The sequence below is a fragment of the Aotus nancymaae genome, unplaced genomic scaffold, assembly GCF_030222135.1.
Source record: "Aotus nancymaae isolate 86718 unplaced genomic scaffold, 86718_ANA_hifiasm-v0.15.2.pri h1tg000010l, whole genome shotgun sequence".
NCBI lineage: Eukaryota > Metazoa > Chordata > Mammalia > Primates > Aotidae > Aotus > Aotus nancymaae.
In genome coordinates, this window is record NW_026988421.1 from 30,480,925 (window position 1) to 30,494,999 (window position 14,075).

Below are 14,075 nucleotides of genomic sequence, written 5' to 3' on the forward strand. Positions count from 1 at the left end.
AGTTGCAGATTTTCTGAATGAGGTAGGAAAGAGATGAAGCCTTCTTAATCTCAAGCTTCAGCAAAGTCAACAAACTCAGAACCTCTTTCCATTTTTTTCCCAAGCCCAAGAACCCGGAGCAGCCTTTGTCCAGCAGGGACAGGCTGGTTCCAGCTACTCCTCTATAAGCTTCTGCTTTCTGACAAGTGACCCAGATGGTTGCTAACACCTAGGGGTGAAATGGAGTTGCTGGAACTCACGCCTCGGCTCTTGTGATGTGTGTCACTTGCCTGATTTTCTTTTTGGTGTGGAAGAAAAGTCACACAGGGGAAGCCTCCTCCCAGCCCAACTCCCCTTCCCATTATTGGGAATATGCTACAATGAAACCCCAAGGATGACCCTGCATCTCTCTCCAGGACAAGGGGCTTTGATTCCAAGGCTGGTCATCTCTAGGCTGGGCTCTGTGTCTCAGATCACTGTAGGCCAGCAGTCTTACCTCAGTCTGTCTTAGTTCTACACATTGTAGAGGCACTTTTCGTTCTTTATTACTGTCGTACAAGACAGATATCTACTTCCTTTTAGGACTGGAGCACTGCAGAGCAGGTAGTGAGGGTGTTGACCTAACTTGGGATCTTGGTTGAATTCTAGTGAATGAGAAAATCCTGGGGTCAGAACATATTTTAATTGGAAGGCTTCCAGTTCTTCCAGCATATAACACCAAAAAGCAAGCCAAGGAAATGTAAAAATGTAATAAATTGGATCACCTGAGGTCAGGAGTTCGAGACCAGCCTGGCCAACATGGCAAACCCCAGTCTCTGCTAAAAATACAAAAATTAGCCAGGCGTGGTGGCGCACACCTGTAGTCCCAGCTACTCGGGAGGCTGAGACAGGAGAATTGCTTGAACCTGGGAGGTAGAGGTTGCAGTGAGCTGAGATCGCACCACTGCACTCCAGCCAGGGCGACAGAGCGAGACTGTCTCAAAAAAAAAAAAAAAGTAATAAATGTCCTTGGATATTGTTACTATTATTTTACACTAAGTGATCCATGGGAGGCTCTGTGATCCTCTTTCTAGCGAGTAATCTCCACTCCTCTCCCCAACTCTCAGCTCTAATGCAGCCCAGCTTGGCTATCCTGGCTGATATTCATACCTTTGGAAATGCTGTTTGAGAGACAGATATTATATCCATAAATTCATTGCAAAAACATATTCTCTAGGACAGAAGAAGCAGTACAGGACATTTATCTGGTGGTAAATATTAGCACTAATTTCTTTTTTTTTTTTTTAATTTTTAATTTTTTGGACGGGGCACCCGGATATGAACCAGAGCACTAATTTCTTAGATAAACATTCCATGAGCCATACTTTTTGACAGAGTGTCTTTTAGAGTCTGGGAGCATTGCCATGAATAAAAGGGGGGAAAGCCCTGCCCTTGTATAACTTAAACAATTCTATTAAGGAGAGTCAGACAAAACCAAAACAAGTCAGCACATGTTGAGTATTTTCTATCAAAATGTTTGGGAACAGAGGGGTTCCAGATTTCAGATTTTTTCAGATTTGGGTGAAAAAAAAAATTTTATATATATATATATATATACACACACACATATACATACACATACATACATACTGTGTGTGTGTGTCTGACAGAGTTTCACTGTCACCCAGGCTGGAGTGCAGTAACAAGATCTTGGTCCACTGAAACCTCTGCATCCCGGGTTGAAGAGATTGTCCTGTCTCAGCTTCCCAAGTAGCTGGGATTACAGGTGTGCACCACCACATCCAGCTACCAGCTAATTTTTGTATTTTTAGTAGAGATGGAGTTTCATCATGTTGCCCAGACTTGTCTTGTACTCCTGACCTCAAGTGAGCCACCTGCTTCGGTCTCCCAAAGTGCTGGGTTTACATTTGTGAGCCACTGAGCCCAGCCATGGTTTTGGAATATTTACATATACATACTGAGATATCTTGGAGATGGGCCCCAGGTCTGAACAGAAATTCATCTGTTTCATATGCATCTTATATGGGCCTGAAGGTAAACTTTAGTCACTGTTTTTAATAATTTTGTGCATAATACAAAGTTTTGATTGCATTTTGACTACAACCCATCACATGAGGTTATGTGTGGAAATTCCCACTTGTGGTGTCATGTTGGCACTCAGAAAGTTTTGGATTTTGAAGCTTTTCAGATGCTAGATTTATATATATAGATAAATATATATTTATCTATATATATATTTATATCTATATATATGGCATCGTAGCATTGTGAATGATGTAGAGAAAAATAATGCAGAGAAGGAGAACAGAAGTAATTTTTTAAAAAATAGATTTTACTTTTTAGAATAATTTTAGTTTCACAGCCAAACTGAATGGAAAATACAGACAGTCCTCATATACCTCCTGCCTCTAGACATGTACAGTGTCCCTCACTACTGAGATCTCATAGCCGAGGATCCATTTGTTACAATTGATGAACTTTCATTGATGTGTTATCATCCAGAGACGATACTTTACGTTAGGTTCACTTATGATGATGTACATTCTATGGGTTTGGACAAATGTGTAATGATGGGTACCCACCATTATAGTATCAAACAGAATAGTTTCCTGCCCTGAAAATCCCCTATGTGCTGCCCGATTATCCCTCCCTCCCCCCAAGCCCTGGCAAACACCGATCTTTTTTGCTGTCTCCACAGTTTGGCCTTTTCCAAAATGTCATATAGTTGGAATTATACCATATATCACCCTGTCAGATTGGTTTCCTTCACTTAATAATATGCATTTGAGTTTCCTCCGTGTCTTTTCTTGATTTGATAGCGCATTTCTTTTTAGCACGGAATAATATTCCATTATCTGGATATACCATAGTTTAGTTATTCATGTACTTACTAAAGAACATCTTTGTTGCTTCCAAATTTTGGCAATTGTAAATAAAGCTGCTACAAACATCCATGTGCAGGTTTTTGTGCAGGCATAAGTTTTCAACTCTCTTGGGTAAATACCAGGTAGTGTGATTGCAGATCATATGGTGACAGTATGCTTACTTTTGTAAGCATTTTTTTTTTTGCTTACTTTTGTAAGCATACTCTGGGCCAGAGTATGGTTGTTTATACCTGTAATCCCAACACTTTGGGAGGCCAAGGTGGGAGGATTGCTTGAGGCCGTAGGTTCAAGAAAAGCCTGGACGATATAGTAAAACCCCATCTCTACAAAAAAAATGTAAACATTAGCCAGGTGTTGTGGCACATGCCTGTGTTCCCAGCTACTTGGGAGGCTGAGGCAGAAGGATTACTTGTGTCCAGGAGTTAGAAGCTGCAGCAAGCTGTGATCAAGCCACTGCACTCCAACCCAGGCAACAGAGCAGGACCCTGTCTCAAAAAAAAAAAAAAAAAAAAAAAAGCCGGGTGCAGTGGCTCACACCTGCAATACCAGCACTTTGGGAGGCCAAGGCAGGCAGATCACCTGAGGTCAGGAGTTTGAGACCAGCCTGACCAACATGGAGAAACCCTGTCTCTCCTAAAAATGCAAAATTAGTGGGGCGTGGTGGTGCACGCTTGTAATCCCAGCTACTCGGGAGGCTGAGGCAGGAGAATCGCTTGAACCCGAGAGGTAGAGGTTGTGGTGAGCCAAGATCGCACCATCACACTCCAGCCTGAGCAACAAGAGTGAAACTCCATCTCAAAAAAAAAAAAAGAGGCCAGGCACAGTGACTCATGCCTGTAATCCCAGCACTTTGGGAGGCTGAGGCAGGGGCAGATCGCGAGGTCAGGAGATCGAGACCATCCTGGCCATGGTAAAACCCCATCTTTTCTAAAAATACAAAAAATTAGCTGGATGTGGTGGCATGTGCCTGTAATCCCAGCTACTCGAGAGGCTGAGGCACAAGAATTGCTTGAACCCAGGAGGCAGAGGTTGCCGATTGGAGATTGCAATCACTGCATTTCAGCCTGGTGACAGAGCGTGACTGTCTCAAAAAAACAAACAAAAGAAACCGCCAAATTGTGTTCTAAAATGGCAGTTTCATTTTTGTATTCCTACCAGCAATGAACGAAAGTTTCTGTTGCCCCACATCCTCATCAGCATTTGGAGTTGCCCATGTTTTGGATTTTGGCCATTCTAATAGATGTGTAGTGGTATCTCATTGCTGCTTTAATTTGCAATTTCCTAATGATATATGATGTGGAACATATTTTCATATGCTCATTTGCCATCTGTCTTGTTCTGTTTTCTGCTGCAATAACAGAATACCACAGACTGGGGAATTTAGAAAGAAATTAAGGTTTTTTTGGCTCATGGCTCTGGAGGCTGGGAAATCCAAGATTGAGGGGCCACATCTGGTGAGGGCCTCTTGCTGTATCATAATACACAGTCAGGAAGCACACACGAGAGACACAGCAAGAGAGGACTGAACTTCACCCTTTTATCAGGGGCACAGTCCTATGATAACTAACCCATGCCCACAGTAACACACTAATCCCTTCAGAAGGGCAGTGCCCTCATGCCCTTGACCTAATCACCAAGCCTGTCAACACTGTTACCATGGCAATGAAATTTCAGCATGAGTTTTGGAGGGGACATTCAAGCTATAGTACCATCTATATATCTTTTTTTGGTAAATTGTCTCTTCAGATCTTTTGCCCATTTTTGTATTTATTTTTGGGACAGAGACGCACTCTGTCACCCAGGCTGGAGTGCATGTTTCCATAACATTATGTAACCTCCTGTAACTAGTTTCAAATGGTTGCTTTGAATTTGGTTTCATGAATGTAAAATAAGTTTGAAAACCAACCCCTAGTTGTTGCATGCTTTAGTACCACATTTGCCTCCTTGAACAACACTGCCACAAATATATGTTGGTTTTTGTTTTAGAGATGAGATCTCACCATGTGGCCAGGCTGGTCTTGAATTCCTGGGCTCAAGCTGTCCTCTCACCTTGGCCTCCCAAAGTACTGGGTTTACGGGAGTGAGCCTCTGCACCCGGCCAATATATGGATATCATCCTTGGAAGAGTTTACACCTGCATGGTGAGCTTTCCCCCAAGCCCTTATCCTGGCTTCTTCCTCCTCATCTTTAGTTTTAACTTAAATACCACCTCCTCATAAATGCCTTACCTCTCTATTTTATTAAGTTCTCCCTTTGTCATCCAACTCTTTATCAATTTATAGAATTATGCTCAATTTGTATTGCAAATGTAGTTTGTCTGACTGTTTATTTCCTGTCACTTTCACCAGACTTTAAGTTCCATGAGGAATCCTGGGCTGTGCACAGTGTCTGACACAGCATAGATGCTTAGTAAATATTTGCTGAGTGATTGCATATATAAATGAAGAAAAGAATGAATTTATGTCAGTACCTCAGGTTGAATTCCTAAGATGGAACTGATGGAGCAAAGGCTAAGCCACATGTAAAAGTATCACTTAATTTCTCCCCAAACCTTCAACAGATTTCACAATAGCATTTACACAGGTGTTTGTATCTCTTTCCAGTTGGCCAAAGAGTATGGCTCTGTTTACACCCTGTACTTTGAATCCTGGCCCACCATGGTCTTCCATGAATATAAAGCAGTGAAGGAAGCTCTGATTAATCAGAGTGTTAAATTCCTTGGCAGAGGACATATTCCAATGATTGATGATGCCCAGAAAAGATATGGTATGTTTTAAATCAAAAGACATGTTAATTTTCTTTGGCATCTGAATATTTAGCAAAAAATTTTGATCAACTAATTCGACAGTGTCTGTTCTGCACTAAGCAACTGACTAAATGCTACCATACTGCAATGAAATTCTGACAGTAACTACCCAGAGTTAGCATAGACTCCATAGATAAGGACACAGTCCCCAACAAGACTGCCCTCACCTCAGATGCCAGCTGCAAGTTCAAGGGTCCTCAGGTCACCCACATCTCTGATCAACTAAAAACATTCAGGGTTTCCCATGACCCTTTCAGGTATGATAATTTGCTAGAACAACTCACAGAACTCAGGAAGGTGCTATACTTAAAATTACAGTTTTATTCTATAAAGGATACAAATAAAGAATCCCATAAGGTGAGGTCTGGGAGGCTCTCAAATGCAGAGCGTCTGTATCCTCCACCTAGGCAATAGAATGTGTTACCCTCCTGGCACACCAGCGTGTTCAGCTACCAGGAAGCTTGATGAGAGCATCAGTGCCCAGAGTTTTTACTAGAGTCTCATTACATGGACATGATTGATGGAATCATTGGCCATGTCATTGAACTCGTGAACTCAGTCTCCAGCCTCCTCTACTCCATGGAGGTTGAGAGTTCAGGCTGATATCATTTGGCTCAAAGCCTCAACCCTCTAAACATATGGCTGGATTTTCTGGCATGGTTGGCCCCCATCTTAAAACTATCCTGGAACCCACCTGAATCATTTCATTGGCACATACTCAGGTATGATCCCAGGGATCCATCATGTTCCAAAGACACTTCTTTTTTTTTTTTTTTTTGAGATGGAGTCTCAGTCACTGCAACCTCCACCTCCCAGATTCAAGCCATTCTCCTACCTCAGCCTCCCAGGTAGCTGGGTTTACAGGCATCTGCCACAATGCCTAGCTAATTTTTGTATTTTTAGTAGAGACAGGATTTCACCATGTTGGCCAGGCTGGTCTTAAACTCCTGGGCTCAAGTGATCCGCCTGCCTCAGCCTCCCAAAGTGCTAGGATTACAGTTGTGAGCCACTGCGCCCCACCTGCCTACCAAAGGTGCTTTTAACACTCAGGAAATTCCAAGGGTTTAGAAGCTCCCACAAACTACGAACTATATGTGTGTGTGTATGTGTGTGTGTGTGTGTGTGCATATATATATGTGTGTGTGTGTATATATACATACACACACACACACACACACACATATATGTTTGTTTATTTAGTTAGACAACAACAGATCCTCTGGTAGCTCCATTGAGATGAACATCGGAAACAGACCCCAAGTATCCTGCAAGTTAATGCTGTGAATATAATTGAGAAAAAAACAATCTGAGAACCTTTTGAAATAAGAGTTGTTACCCAGAGGTCTCAGGGTTGAGGGAGCTGAAGTCATGCTTGGGGTATAGTTTCCCATGGCACACAGGATGTAGTAGCACCGTGGCCACAATAGGAGACGCTGACTAGACCTAGAAATGGCTGTGCTTTCAATGGCAGCCTGGGCGTGAGGGAGATGGAGAGGAGGGAGGGCAGACCAGGACATCACGCACAGGGAGCAACGATGGTCGGTCACATTTTAGTTCTTCAGTTGGATAATAGGCTCACAAATAATTCCTTCTGTTATTATGCTTCAAAATTTAGATGTGTGGCATATATTCCTTTATAGGTATCAAATAACATACAATAAAAAATGTAGAACAGTCTGAAAGTCTCCTCCAAAGGACTTAAAATTATAAAATTACAAGTCCTAGAAAAGTAGAAAGAAATTCTTTCACAGCATATTTACGAATCATTGAATACAATGCTGTGTATTCCGTGCTGTAAGAGAAGCAAGTTTTTGTCTCTCACGTAAGATTAAGGTACAATTGCTTAACTAAAGAAGCAACCATTTTTTACCACTGAGTTTATGAAAAAAAGAAAAGGAATAAAAAAAGTAGAAGCAACCAAGTTCCCCTTCTACAACCTCCCTTTTTGAAAAACAAGTTGATTATATTGGGTATGCATGACCTTTTACGTTAATTTTAAAACTGGATATGGAGGCCACTGGGCTGGATTGAGCTGAAGCGGGAGAAAATTGTTGGTCTAAAACTTGCAGTTTTGGTAACTCAAAAAATTGGTTTCAAAACTTCCCATAAAATTCTTGTTACCACTCCTTACTAGGCGGTAATGGGAACAGATAATTAGCTCTTCCTTCCACTAACCTTTCTATTTTAGAAAATAACAGAGAAGGGCTGGGTGTGGTAACTCACGCCTGTAATCCCAGCACTTTGGGAGACTGAGGCAGGAGAATCAATGGAACCTGGGAGGCGGAGGTTGCAGTGAGCTGACATCATGCCACTGCACTCCAGCTTGGTCGACAGAGCGAGATTCAATCTCAAAACATAATAATAATAACAGAAAAGAGCCATTCATTGATATTTTAGTTTTCCTTCTCTGTTAGTTCCCTAGGGCTGCTGTAATGAAGTACCAATAATTTGGTGGCTTAGAACTCACAGTTTGGGAGGCTGGAAATCTGAGATCAAGGTGTTGGCAGGATTGGTTCCTTCTGAGAGCTGTCAGCCAGAATCTGTTCTGTGCCTCTGCCGTAGCTCCTGGTGGCTTTCTGGCCATTTTTGGAGTTCCTTGGCTTGTAGGTGCATCACCCTGAACTCTGCTTTCATGTTTGTGTGATATCCTCCCTGTGTGCATGTCTGTCTCTGTGTCCAAATGTCCCCTTTTAATAAGGACAGTCATATTGGCTTAGGGCCCACCTGTGACCTCATTTCAACCTGAACTCTGTAAAGAGCCTATTTCCAAATAAGTTCACATTCACAGATACTGGGGATTAGGGTGCCAACATTTTTTGGGGGTAAACAATTCAATAAATAGTACCTTACTAAGTGGAATAACTGCTAAAATACTAAATAGCTTTCTGAGATATTTATTTATTTATTCATTTATTTATTTATTCATTCATTCATTCAAGACACAGAGTCTTGCTGTATTGACCAGGCTGGTTTTGCAGTTGTGGGCTCAAGCAATCCTTCCGCCTCAGCCTCCCGAGTAGCTGGGACTAAAGGTACGTGCCACCCACCACACCTGGATAATTTTGGTAATTTTTGTAGAAATGAGGTCTTACTGTGTTGCCCAGGCTGCTCTTAAACTCCAGATCTCAAGCAATCCTGCTGCCTTGGCCTCCCAAAGTGCTGGGATTACAGGTGTGAACCACCAAGCCCAGCCTGCTTTCTGACATCTTTAAACAGCTATCATACAGTGCTGCATATTCCTGGAATATATGTCCAACTAATCAAGTCATTGAAACCTTTCCTGGTAACTATTGACTTGATATTTTGCCTCATTTCTTTTGTTGTTGTTGTTGTTTTTGTTTTGTTTTTTGAGATGGAGTCTGGCTTTGTCACTCAGGATGGAGTGCAGTGGCTCTATCTTGGCTCACTGCAACCTCCACCTCCCAGGTTCAAGCAATTCTCCTGCCTTAGCCTCCCTAGTAGCTGGGATTACAGGCACCCACCACTATGCCCAGCTAATTTTTGTATTTTTAGTAGAGATGGGGTTTAACTATGTTGGCCAGGTTGGTCTTGAACCCCTGACCTCAGGTGATCCACCTGCCTCAGCCTCAATAAGTGCTGGAATTACAGGTGTGAGTCACTACACCCGGCCTGTTGTGTTTTTTTTTTTTTTTGGAGACAGAGTTTCACTCTTGTTGCCCAAGCTGGAGTGCAGTGGTGCCATTGCGGCTCACTGCAACCTGTGCCTCCCAGGTTCAAGTGAATCTCCCACCTCAGCCTCCCAAATAGCTGGGACTACAGGCACGCACCACCACGCCCAGCTAATTTTTGTATTTTTAGTAGAGATGAGGCTTCACCATGTTGACCAGGATGATCTTGATCTTCTGACCTTGTGATCCACCCGCCTCGGCCTCTCAAAGTGCTGGGATTAGAGGGGTAAGCCACCGCTATCTTTACATTTTTATCTCATTGACAGATGGCAACAGATCAAACTCTTACTTTATTTTATTCATTTGAGCCACATACCAATATTAGATGCTATTGTTCATTCACTGAAATGCAAAGTTTAAAATAACTTAAATGTTCTTACAGGCATGGATAAACAGCCCTCATGCCTTACCTGAGGGAGCACAGATACTATAACATTTTTGGAAAGGAATCTAGTAATACCTATTGACATGTTATAGAGACCTATGGGAGAATCTGGTTTACATAAATAGGAACAACCCACTTTGCAATTATGCAACCCATCCACATACTCACACAGACACTGGGGTGTGGAGGGCATTGCTTCCTTGAAAAGCACCAGAATTACAGGGATGCAGGTATGGGAGAGAGAAGTAAATATACTTTAAAAAATATATATATTTACATAAATATATAATATGTTATAATATAGCATAAATTATAATTTATAATCTGTAATTATATATTATATATTAATAACTAAATATAAATATGTGATATACAAATATATATTAAATAAATTTTATTTTATTTTTGAGACAAAGTCTCCATGGCTCGAGTGTAGTGGCAGCACCATGGCTCAGGTGATCTCCCACCTCAGACTCTCGAGTAGTGGTACTACAAGCACCACTCCCTGCAAATTTTTGTATTTTCAATAGAGATGGGGTTTCACCATATTGCCCAGGCTGGTCTCAAACCTGGGACTCAAGTGATCTGCCTGCCTTGGCCCCCAAGGTGCTGGGATTGCAGGCATGAGCCACAGCGCCAAGCTAACTAAATATATTTTAAATGTATACATATATATTCACAAGTTTCTCAATAAAGAGTGAGGAGACATGGGAGAGCCTTCCAGGTATCTCTTGTTACATGACGAACCTCCCCAAACTCGATGATGTAAAGCAACTAGCATTTTTCACACTCATAAGTTCTGCGGGTCAGGAATCTGAACCGGGTACAGTGCAAATGGCTTTTCCCTGATTTATAGGCCTGGGGCCTCGGCAGACATCCAATTTTTTCCACCCTGAACAGCTGTGTGGATTCAAATGGCCGAGGGCTGGAATCCCACTGAGGCTTCTTCACTTAAGAGTCTGGCGTCTGGGCGGGGATGACCCAAAAGCTGAGGTCAGCTGGGAGCATCAACCCAAACATCTTCATGGCCTGCCCACCTCATGGCTTGGTGCCTGGAACCCAGCGGGGAGCCTCCTGGGGGAGATTAGAGAGCGAGGCAGAGGCTGCAAAGCTGCTGCTGACCAAACCTCAGAATGTATGGCCACGGTCTATTCATTGCAAACAACTTCCAACAGCCAGCTCGAATTCAAGAGGAGTAAGGCCTCCCCTCTTGAAGGGGAGGTGATGTTCACACCACAGGAGAGCAGGAGGAACAGGAGATATTGCTGCCAGGCAGATGAAGGGGCCCTCTGAGAAGCCTTGGAAAGACCAGCCCCAGTGGTGGGAAGGACACCGGGAGACGGGGAGACTCAGAAGCCAAGGAGAAGAGTTGTCAGCTGGCTCAATGAACCATAGGTGTGGATTTGGCCAAGCAGGTGGTGTTCACATCCTGAGCAGGTGCAGTGTCAGTGGAAGAGCGAGGGCAGAGCTGGGCTGCAGTGGAATGAAGAATGAATGGGAACTTCTGCTTCCTGGCACAATGAATGGCTGAATGACCTTCTCATGGAAACTACTATTACATTTGGATAAAATATTTTTTCCATGAGCAGGAAACTGTTTTCTTTTGTCCTTTGGGATGGGGTCTTGTGCTGTTGCCCCCTGTTGCGGTGGTGCAATCAGTTCACTGTGGCCCTGACCTTCTGGCCTTGAGCCGTGCTCCCACCTCAGCCCTGAGTAGCTGAGACTATAAGCACACGCCACCACACCTGGCTAATTTTTTATTTTTATTTGTGAGATGGTGTCTCACTATGTTGCTGAGGCTGGTCTCAAACTCCTGGCCTCAGGCTGTCCTCCCACCTTAGCCTCACAGAGTGGTGGGATTACAGGCACGAGCCACGGCGCCCAGCTCAGGCAGAATCTTTCCTATCTATGAATATTACAGTAAATATAATTTGAGGACTTCTCGTTTTAGCTTGGAGAAGTAAAAAGCTAGAAGAGCACTGCTCTACCCATACAAGAAAAATAAATTAAAACCTCAACAGTAAATTAACTTTTCTTGAATTCATCAGAGCTGAACGTTCAGGGAAAGGTGTAACCTAAAAGCTGGGAAAGATAGGCGACACAGGACTAGAACATCGCTGGCCTGGAACAAATAGCACCCTAGCACAGTATAAGGTGATTAAACTAGAAATGTTTCATGAATTGCTAACGGCCAAGTGAGAGCTGGCAAGAATATGTGCAGCCCTTGGTGGGGGACACTAAGCTAAGGAAACAGAAGAGGTTTCTCCCCTCTCGCAGGTGGAGCCATCTCACCTAGTCTCTCCTACTTGCCCTATGGGCTGGGCACGGTGGCGCCCAGCACTTTGAGAGGCCAAGGTGGGAGAAAAGCTTGAGTCCATGGGTTTGAGACCACCTGGGCAAAATAATGAGCCCTTGTCTCTACAAAAATAAATAAATAAATAAACAAAATTAGCTGGACGTGGTGGCAAGTGCCTGTAGTCCCAACTGCTCTGATCCCTGGATCCTGGGACATTGAGGCCGCAGTAAGCCTTGATTGCACCACTGCACTCCAGTCTGGACGACAGAGCAGGACAATGCCTCAAAACAAAAATAAACAAAAAACAAAGCACCCTTCACATAGCTCATTATTATAGTCAGTCCCTGGAAAATACACTGTCCCCCTCTCCCTCCATCATATTTGCCTGGCATATACTCCAACCCCAGAAGAATTCAAACACCTGTCCTTTCTGTGTTAGTGCTCAGAAAATGAGTACTTCTACAGAAATTCTCACAAGAATTAGACGAGCTTCCCTTGACATTTATACCTGCAAACCTCAACTAGTGTCTTGATCGGGTCAGTTAGTTCCTCTGTTGGCTCGCTTTTCCACTCTCGGAGATGCCTTATTTCTCCTACTGACCCCCATTATGCACTTCCACTCTCAGAGCCATTGAATCATAAGTCATTAAAAAAAAAAAACAGGCCAGGTGTGGTGGCTCACATCTGTGATCCCAGCACTTTGGAAGGCCGAGGAGGATGCATCACCTAATGTCAGGAGTTCGAGACCAGCCTGGCCAACATGGTGAAACCCTGTCTCTACTAAAAATTGTAAAAATTAGCTGGGCATGGTGATGGGCACCTGTAATCCCAGCTACTCGGAGGCTGAGGCAGGAGAATCTCTTGAACCTGGGATGCAAAGATTGCAGTGAGCCAAGATTGTGCCACTGCACTCCAACCTGGGCAACAGAGCGAGACTCTGTCTCAAAAAAATAGAGGCATCAGAAGGAAACTGCCCTCTTCTCCTCTTCAACATTTCATCTATAGGTCTATCTGCCTCTACACCCATATTCTCCTTCTTACCTGTAGTTACAACTGAAAAAGTGTACCTTCTCCTGACAGGGAGAATCTCTACCTGTGCCCTAGATCCTGCAGCATCTCACCTGCCCAAGAATTTGACTTCTAGGGTAATGCCTTCTCCTCAGGGATGATCCATTTTTCTCTGTGCTTGACCTGAAAACTGTTTCTCTCCCGTCTCTCATGGGGCCTATTTATCTAACAGTTTTAGGGTGCTGCGGGCTGGACTTCCCACACTCCTTTAACAGCTGCTTCTGGTTGGATCAGCCAAAGGGAGGCAATGGCAAGAGAGTGGGGAAGGAAGAGAGGGAAGCCAGGGCTGGCATCTCCCCAGGGCTGCATGGCCCCTGCAGCTCCAGCTCCTTCAGGACAGGCCTGCTTTGGTTCCGGCTCTTATCAGGTAACCCAGCCTCTGAGCTCCAAGGATGCCAACTCCTCCTTTTGTGCCTTCCACTGGGAGGTGGTAGCCACTTTCTGCTGCTAATAATTACCAGATTGGCTTGCTGTCCCTGATGTGGCCTCTCAGTGTTTCCATCTCCTTTATGCCATTCCCTGGATTGAGTTTCCTCTGTTTTAAATATTTAGGCCAAGCAGAGTGGCTCACTCCTGTAATTTCAGAACTTTGAGAGGCTGAGATGGGAGGATTGCTTGACTCTAGGAGTTCAAGGCCAGCCTGGGTGACATAGCACCAGGTGTAAATTCTCTACAAAACATTTTAAAAGTTAGCTGGCTGTGGTGTCACGCACTGGTATCCCAGATATTTGGGAGGCTAAGGTGGGAGGATGGCTGGAGCCCAGGAGCTGAAGGCAGCAGTAAGCTAGGGTCAACACCACTGCACTCCAGCCTGGGAGGCAGAGTGAGACTATGTCACTTTTAAGAAGAAGGTACGGCTAGGCACAGTGGCTCACATGTATAATAACCAGCACTTTGGCAGGCTGAAGTGGGAGGATCACATGAGGCCAGGAGTTTGAGACCAGTTTGGCGGAGATAGTGAGCCCCC